Genomic DNA, 8865 nt, shown 5'->3' on the forward strand with positions numbered 1-8865 from the left:
ACTTGAAGACTGACTAGGAGACTGCAGGCCGACTTGACATTTATAATTCAGATTGCTTCTTTGGTGGTGTTACATGCTTGGAGGAGACTTGACTTTGCTTGGAGGATTATTTTTTCTCTTATACAAACATATACATGGTGTAACATGCCCTTAAGGTCTTCAACATTTTCTTTTGACTATTTGACTCACCTATAGCACTTTAACATGTGCTAGACCTATTTCAATGAGCAAGAAACTCATTGACATATATTATAAAAATAATATTTCTTCTTTTGAATAAGTACAAATATCAAAAGTACATTTATGAAGACCGAACCTAATTACATTTCCTTCAACATCCCTTACATTGTGCTTATATCCTAATTTGTTATATATGGAGAGTTTTTCACTCTTTGGTAGGTTGAGTTTACTTTCTCATGTAAAGCATTTAACTCAATAAAAATTAGTGAAATAATTTTCTTATTCACAATTTTTTTTTGTCTAGAACAATTATTGAATAGGAATTTCCCACATGAATAACCCAAACATAAGATAGATCAAATAAAGAACAAAAGAGCATATTACCTTGAGGTAATATCATAAGAAGTGTTCGTTTTTATAAGACTTTGAAATATTTTACAAATATATAAAAGTGAAGTTAAACGGGAGTTAACTATTTAATTTAACTTAGGTTCATCAAATTACAAATATTCCGACCAGCCAACTCAAGGCCACTTGAATTGATGTTAACCATAAAAGTGTGCACCATCCAACTAAATTTTGCAACTTGAATGAATGAAGTTAATTTTTTTGAATAATTGACATTGAATTAGCTCGAGGAACCCCGTCTACGTTGAGGCATGAGGTGTAATTCAGTGTCAGACTCGTTGATTGTGAAATGTGTTGGAAGTTTGATGGATATGAATGAAGTCAAGAATTTATTTGATTTATAGGTTCATATCTCCAAAATTTATAAGTCACATAAAAAGTAATTTAAATAAAATAATCTATTCACAATGAATTCATAAGTATTTGGGTTTAATAATAAATAAAGTACATAATAAGAGTTAATTATAAGAGACCAATGAAGTATTCACTATGAATTTATAAGTAGTTGGGTTTAATAATAAATAAAGCACATGATAAAAGTTAATTATAAGAGACTAATGAAGTTATCAACTAGCACAACATATAAATTAAATGATTACTAAACATAAATATCAATTTATGATTAGAATCAAACCATTTTTTTTAATGATATATTTATGACATTATCAAATCAATTATTTTTTTATATATTTCATATTGTTAAAGATTAAAAAACATTATAAAAATTAACTAAACTTTCATTTTCTTTTTGTGAAGTAAGTACTTTTATTTCTTTCAAAACAAAATATTACATAATGAAGCAAAGAAGTTTTAGAGAAGCCGATTGATCAAGTGCTCAAAAAATAGCTTAAAATTCAAAGTTGTCAGATCGGTGTGGAACTTAGACGACCACATAGTGCACGTCATCCTGAATCCGGAACTCATTTCGCGTGAAACAGACACCATATGCTCCCACAATCATGTTCTCTTTACTTTCCCAAACAAGCGAATTTTTGAAAAAAAATCACAGCCTAGTCAGCAGTTCGTACTACGGGTGTGGTGCTCACTGGGCAGACGTATGTGGTGCTTTGACTGGTCAATGGGCTCGGTGAATCACCTTGTGCCAAGTGGCACATTCTCATGGTGCAATTTGGTGGATTTTTAATGGTTGGTTGGTGGCCAACCACGGCTTAGACATGGCCCAGCCAGAGGCTGCCATGTGGCAGCCCAGGGGCCACTAAAATTATGGGTTGAGTCGGGGCAACAACAATGGGGTTCGAAACCATGACCTCACAAGACAGAGTAAAGTCATTTACCAATATGCCAAACCATTGTTTCTTAATATATATAGAACTTCGGTTCTATTTGACTTCAAATACACGCCATGGCAGAGGAGGGGCCAACCTACGAGGGGTTAGCCCTTGGTCACACCACCCACCACCAGCACACGACCATTGGCGGAGAGGAGCGGGGGGCCCAACCAGTGTGGGCGGGCCGTTGGCCTTAGCCCCGAGCACGTGGCCCCCCCACGTGCCCAAACTTTTCTGGCTTTAGGCCTTAGAGGCCGAATTAAGGCACCCACAATTTGCATCGGTTTTTGGGCAAAATGGCACTCCGTTAGCACATTCTGAGGTGAAGTTATGGGTTAGGTGCCAAATTTTGGGGAGTTTATACAGCGAATAACAACCAAACTTTGGGAAAATCGTAACTTGATGAGTTTTTGACCAAATTGGGAGTAGAAAGAGGCTACATGAGCATTTTTGGGCATTTTGGAGCCATTGAAACAGGTTTCAGAGCTTTCTGAGCATTATAAATTGATGTATTCACACTTTTGAGAATAATAGAGAGGGCCAAGCCATTAGAAGTTGGACCAAGGAGACGTAGCCTAGGAGGGGTGAACTCCTTCATCATGTGTTGATGTGATGTTGTTTATGGTGATGTTTATGTCTATTATATGTTGTTGTTCAATCATTTTTTTTATGTTAATTTGCATATTAAATTTACATAAAAAATCTCAAAAACCCATGTTTAGACTTGCAAATAATCTCATGAATCATCAAGCACATTTAATATATTATGAAAAGGAATTTTAGCACATCAAACTAATTTTCTCAATCAAATCAAGATTTGGTATCAGAGCAGTTGGTTTTATTTGTGCAAGAAGGATTTAACTGTTTGCAAGTGAATGTCATGCTTATAAGATTGAAACTCAAGAGAGGAGAAGGGAAGCTAATTGAAAGCCCTGAAGTTCGGTTAAGGGGAAGGAGGGCAAGGTTGCCACAATATCCACCACCAATTCTTCCTCAAGTTGTAGTTGAGACTCCAGTGATCATGTATCATGAAGGAGAACCTACAAACATGACAGAGGATGAGAAGGTCATCAGGAAGGCTTTTTTTGATATGATGGAGATGGTGAAGGTCCTCTGTGAAGAGAGGAATACTAGACTGCAGGGTGAAAGCTCCAAACTTCCCAAAGGAGAAGGTTCTTCAGGGGAAGGAGGTAATGGAAATGCAGGTAAACCTCCACCCTCTCCACCATCGTCTTCATCTTCTTCTTCACAGAAATCTTCACCCTCTTCCACTAATACAACCCTTACTCATACTCATCAACATACCTCAAAAGGAACTAGTAAAGCACCCTTATTAAAACTTGATGTTAAATTTGAACTGCCCATGTATATTGGTGAAGTGAATGCAGAGAAGCTTGACAATTGGGTTCGTTAGTTGGAGGTCTATTACATAATTCAAAACCTTCAAGAGGATGATATAAAGATTCAATTAACTTCCTTGAGTCTGGAGGGTGGAGCACTAGTATAGTGGGAATCAAAGACACAAGAAGAGATAAAAAAACATGGTAAGATCTCAATTTCTTGGTATGATTTCATTGTTACAATTAAAAGACAATTCTACCCTCTAGCTTATATGCAAAAAGCCATCATGAATTGACATAACTTTAGACAACTTAAAGGTCAAAATGTGCAAGATTACACCTAAGAATTCTAAAAAAAAGGTCTCTAATGTTATGTGTAGATTTGCAATCACAAGACACATTTTTTAAAGTACATAGGGGGATTACATAGTTACCTTAGGCATGCTACCCTTAATTTTAATCCCAATAATCTAGATGAGGTGTGTGTGCAAGACACTCATATTGAGGCAGGAGGGAAAACACTCCAGAAGAGGGTAGTAAAAATCTATCTAAGGGTAAAGGAAAAGAAAATGGTTTCAAAGGGAAGGGAAAGAAAAATGCATCCATTAAGAAGGAAGGAGAGAAATTAACATGCAAGCATTGTTCCAAAGAGGGTCACGATGAAGCTCATTGTTGGAAGCTTCATCCCGAAATGAAACCAAAGAAATTCAACAACAAGGGAAAATAAAAGACAACTGCAACCACTCAATAGGATTTGGGATTCGATTCGGGTGATGAAACTAAAATTACAGCCATGGGTATGAAAGGAAAAGAATCCATTGCTAGCACTAGTACTTAAAATTCACACAATGAAACTCAAAATGAAAAGAAGAGGATAGAACTTTTTCACATAAGGGTGATCTCAAAACATAGAAAAATTGATACTCTTTTTTATAGTGGCTCTCAAGCCAATCTCATCTTTGAAAACATTGTCAAAATTTTAAACTTGGAAACCATTCCACATCATAAACCATATCCATTAGGATGGGTGTGTGACAATGCCCAATTATAAGTAATTAGAAAGTGTAAACAAAAATTCTCCATTACTGCAAATTTCATAGATGAAGTGGAGCTTGATGTTGTGCCATTAGACATATGTGGTATAGTTTTGGGCAGCCCGTATCTCTATGACAAAACATCTATCTTCCATGGACATGAAAAAAATTACCATTTGTTCAAAGATGGAGTAGAATATATTGTGAGAGCTCATAGCAAGAAACTAAATCTTTCACTTGTTAATGTGGGGCAGATGAAAAGACTAGTGCATTCAAGCAAGAATATTGTGCATCTAATGATGAAACCAAAGAATGATGTTGATAATGAAGCTTTTCAAGGTTGTGATTCAAAATTGAAATATGAATTGGTTGATGTTGTTAACCAATATGATGAGATGTTTCAGGAACCAAAAGGATTGCCTCCCAAGAGAGGAATCCAACATGAGATACAGTTGCAGCAAGATAGTCCTCTTCCTAACATTGGCATGTACAGGATGTCAGTGATGGAAAGTGCGGAAATTAAAAAGAAAAATCAAGAGTTGTTGGATAAAGGGATCATCAGGCAAAGTTCTTTGCCATGCAGTTCACCTATTGTTTTGGTGCCAAAGAAGGATGGAACATGGCACATGTGTGTGGTCTTTCATGCATTGAACAAGATTACAGTAAAGAACCGTTACCCACCGCCTAGAATAGATTATTTACTTTATCAATTGAAAGATGCAAATTATTTTACTAAGTTGGACTTAAGGAGTGGCTACCATCAAATTAGAATTGTTGAAGGAGACATTTGGAAGACAACATTCAAAAAAAAAACAAGGTTTGTTTGAAATGGCTAGTTATGCCTTTTGGTTTATGTAATGCTCTTGCTACCTCATGTGTGCGATGAATGATGCGTTGAGGCCATTTACTGATGAGATTTTTATAGTCTACTTATATGACATCTTAATTTTCAGTAAATCTCATGATGAACATGTCATGCATGTGAGAAAAGTACTTGATGTCTTAAAGAAATAATAGTTGTATCTAAAGATGTCAAAGTGTGATTTTGGAAAAACATCTTTAGTTTACTTGGGCCGTATTGTTGTAGGAGGTGAGTTGAAAATAAATCCCTCCAAGGTTGATGTCATTTTGAATTGGCCAAGGCCCAAGATAGTTACTGAGGCAAGAAGTTTTTTGGGATCAACCCAATATTGGAGGAAATTTATTGCTAACTTTTCTTCTATAACAGCTTCTTTACATGTATTGACAAGATTGAAAAAGGTTTTTCAATGGGGAGGAAAACAGCAAAAGGCCTTTAATGCATTGAAGGAAATGATCAGTTCAGATCCAATACTTGCACTTCCAGACTTGAGACAGTCATTTGAGATTCATATTGATGCTAGTGACTATGCCATCGGTGCAGTCCTCATGCAACATGGTAAACATATCTATTTTCATTCGGAAACTTTCAATGGTGCAGTGATTAATTATCCTACATATGACAAGGAATTGTATGCATTGGTACAAAGTGTCAAAAAGTGGAAACACTACTTAATGGGTAAGGAAACAATCATTCACATTGATCATCAACCATTGCAATACTTGAAATCTCAATCTAAGTTGCAGCAATCAATGCTCTTTCAATGGATGGATTTTCTTCAACAATTCCACTTGGTAATAAGGTATAAGAAATTTATCTGCAATAAAGTTGTTGATATGCTTTCTAGGCCTATTATTAGTGTATCTACTTTACTCAAGCATAATTCTGTTTTGCATGAAAGTTATATTGAGAAATATGCATTAGACAATGAATTTTAGGATGTTTATGCAAGCTTGAATCAAGGTAACCAAGTAGAAGAATTGGATTATCATTTTCATGATAACTTGTTGTACCATCTTGACAAGCTTTTTATTCCACATGGAGAAAGAGTTAACATCATAAGAGAGGCACATACTTCTCATGTTGTTGGTCATTTTGGTGTAAGTAAGACGGTGGCACATCTACAGAGGTATTTTTATTAGCCTCGTATGCTTGAAAGTGTGTCATGTTTTATTAAAGGATGTTCATTATGTGCAATCAATAAGCCTAACAATAGGAAATTAGGATTGTACACACCACTTTTGGTTCCTTCATGACCATGGGAGAGTGTTTCTATGGATTTTGTAGGAGGTCTTCCATTGTCAAAAAGAGGTCATGATTATTTGTATGTAGTTGTGGATAGGTTCAACAAAATGTGTATTTTGATGCCATGTAAAAAGAAAATTACAACTGAACAAACTACTCAGTTATTCTTTCAGAATGTATGGGTGCATTTTGGATTACCCACATCCATTGTTAGTGATCAAGATTCTTGCTTTGTTGGGAATTTTTGGTCAAGCTTGTGGGGATTCATGGACACCAAATTGAAAAAGAGTACAACATTTCATCTACAAATAGATGGTCAAACAAAGGTGGTGAACAAGACAGTGATACATCTTCTTTGTGGGTATTGCAACAAGCATCCTAAGTTGTGGGATGAACATTTGCACTATATTCAGCATGCTTACAACTGGGCCAAGCACTCTTCAACTCAAACATTGCCATTTGAAGCATGTTTGGGATACTTTCCTAAGTCTCCTTTGGATTTCATTTTTGGGAAAGATGTTGATATTGATGGTCATAGTGACATAGACAAAGCAAGAAGGTTCATTGAAAAAATCCAATTGGTACACCAAAGAGTTCAAGAACAACTTGAAAAGAGCCAAGGCAAGTACAAAGCAAGGCACGACAAGCATCATGTAGATCACTAGTTACAAGTCGATGATGAATTTTGGCTTCACATTAGCAAAGAGAGGCTCCAAGTAGGAGGTAAAAATCTAAAACCAATTGGATATGGTCCAGTCATAATTTTGGAAAAGATTGGTAACAATGCCTTCAAGTTGGATTTGCATTCATATATGCAAATTTATGTTGTCGTTAATGTTGAGAACTTAAGGTTGTACGAGCCTCCTTTGATTGAAGATCAAGAAGAAAATGTCCAAATTCCTTCCATTAAGGATTTTTCTCCTAAATACCTTGATGAACTACAACAAGACACCATTCTTGACAGAAGAACAAGGTCTTCAAAATGAGGGAATGTGGATTACCTTCGAATGGGGCGCAATGGATTGAGATTGTAAAATTGAGGGAACTGTACCCTCACCTGTTGGACAACTAAAAGTGATCTTTTGGGGTCCAAAAGGCTTCCAGTGAGGAGGAATGGTCAGGTGCTTCAAAAATAGCTCAAAATTCAAAGTTGTCGAATCAGTGTGGATCCTAGACAACCACATAGTACTTGTCATCCTGAATCTAGCGCAACTCGTTTCACGCAAAATAGACACAGTATACTCCCATAATCATGTTCTGCTCACATTCCCAAACATGCGACTTTTTGAAAAACAATTGACAGCCCAGTCAACAATCTATACTACTGGCGTGGTATTGATTGGGCAGGTGTATGTGGCGCTTTGAATGGTCAACAAGATTGATGAATCACATTGTGCCAAGTGGCACATTCTCATGTTGTAATTTGGAAGATGTTTAATGGTTGGTTGGTGGAAAACCACGGGCTAACATGTGGCCAAGTCGGAGGCTGCCATGTAGCAACCCGGGGGCCACCAAAATTATGGGTCAAGTCGGGGTAGCAACAACAAGGGTCGAATCCGCGACCTCAAAAACAAACCAAAGTTGTTTACTAATACACCAAACCATTGTTTCTTAATATATATAGAAGTCTAGCTCTATTTGAATTCAAATACACACCATGGCAGATGAGGGGCCACCCCACACGGGGACGACCCTTGGTCGCACCACTAGCACATGACCACCGGCGGAGAGGAGCATGGGGGCCAGCTGATGGGGGCGGGCCATTGGCCTTAGCCCTGGGCACATGGCCCCCCCACGTGCCCAAAATTTTTGGGCTTTAGGCCTTAGAGGTCGAATTAAGGCGTCCATAATTTGCGTCAGGTTTTGGGCAAAATGGCGCTCTGTTAGCACATTATGGGGTGAAATTGTGGGTTAGGTGCCAGATTTTGGGGAGTTTGTAGAGTGAATAGCAGCCAAACTTGGGAAAATCATAACTTGATGGGTGTTTTATTAAATCGAGAGTAGAAAGAGGCTACACAGGAATTTTTGGGCATTCTAGAGCCATTGGAACAGGTTTCAGAGCTTTCTGAGCATTGTAAACTAATGTATTCACACTTTGGAGCATAATAGAGAGGTCCTATCCATTGGAAGCTAGACCAAGCAGACATAGCCCAGGAGGGGTGAACTCCTTCATCATGTGTTGTTGTCATACTATTTATGGTGATGTTTATATCTGTTATATGTTGTTGTTCAATCATTTGTTTATGCTAATTTGCACATAAAATTTACATAAAAACCCTCAAAAACCCATGTTTAAACTTGCAAATAATCTCATGAATCCTCAAGCACATTTAATATATTCTGAAAAGGAATTTTAGCACAACAAAACTAATTTTATCAATCAGATCACTAATCGCTAGCAAAACCTGACCATATCCAAAAATTCAATATTTTTAGTGAGGAAAAGATAAAAGATTACTGAGAGAGGCAAGGTTCAAAATGTGTATGCAATAAACTAGACCTTTAAGGCC

Source organism: Pinus tabuliformis, chromosome 9 (assembly GCF_031772625.1).
Source record: "Pinus tabuliformis cultivar Carrire ecotype Pingquan chromosome 9, CPIR1, whole genome shotgun sequence".
NCBI lineage: Eukaryota > Viridiplantae > Streptophyta > Pinopsida > Pinales > Pinaceae > Pinus > Pinus tabuliformis.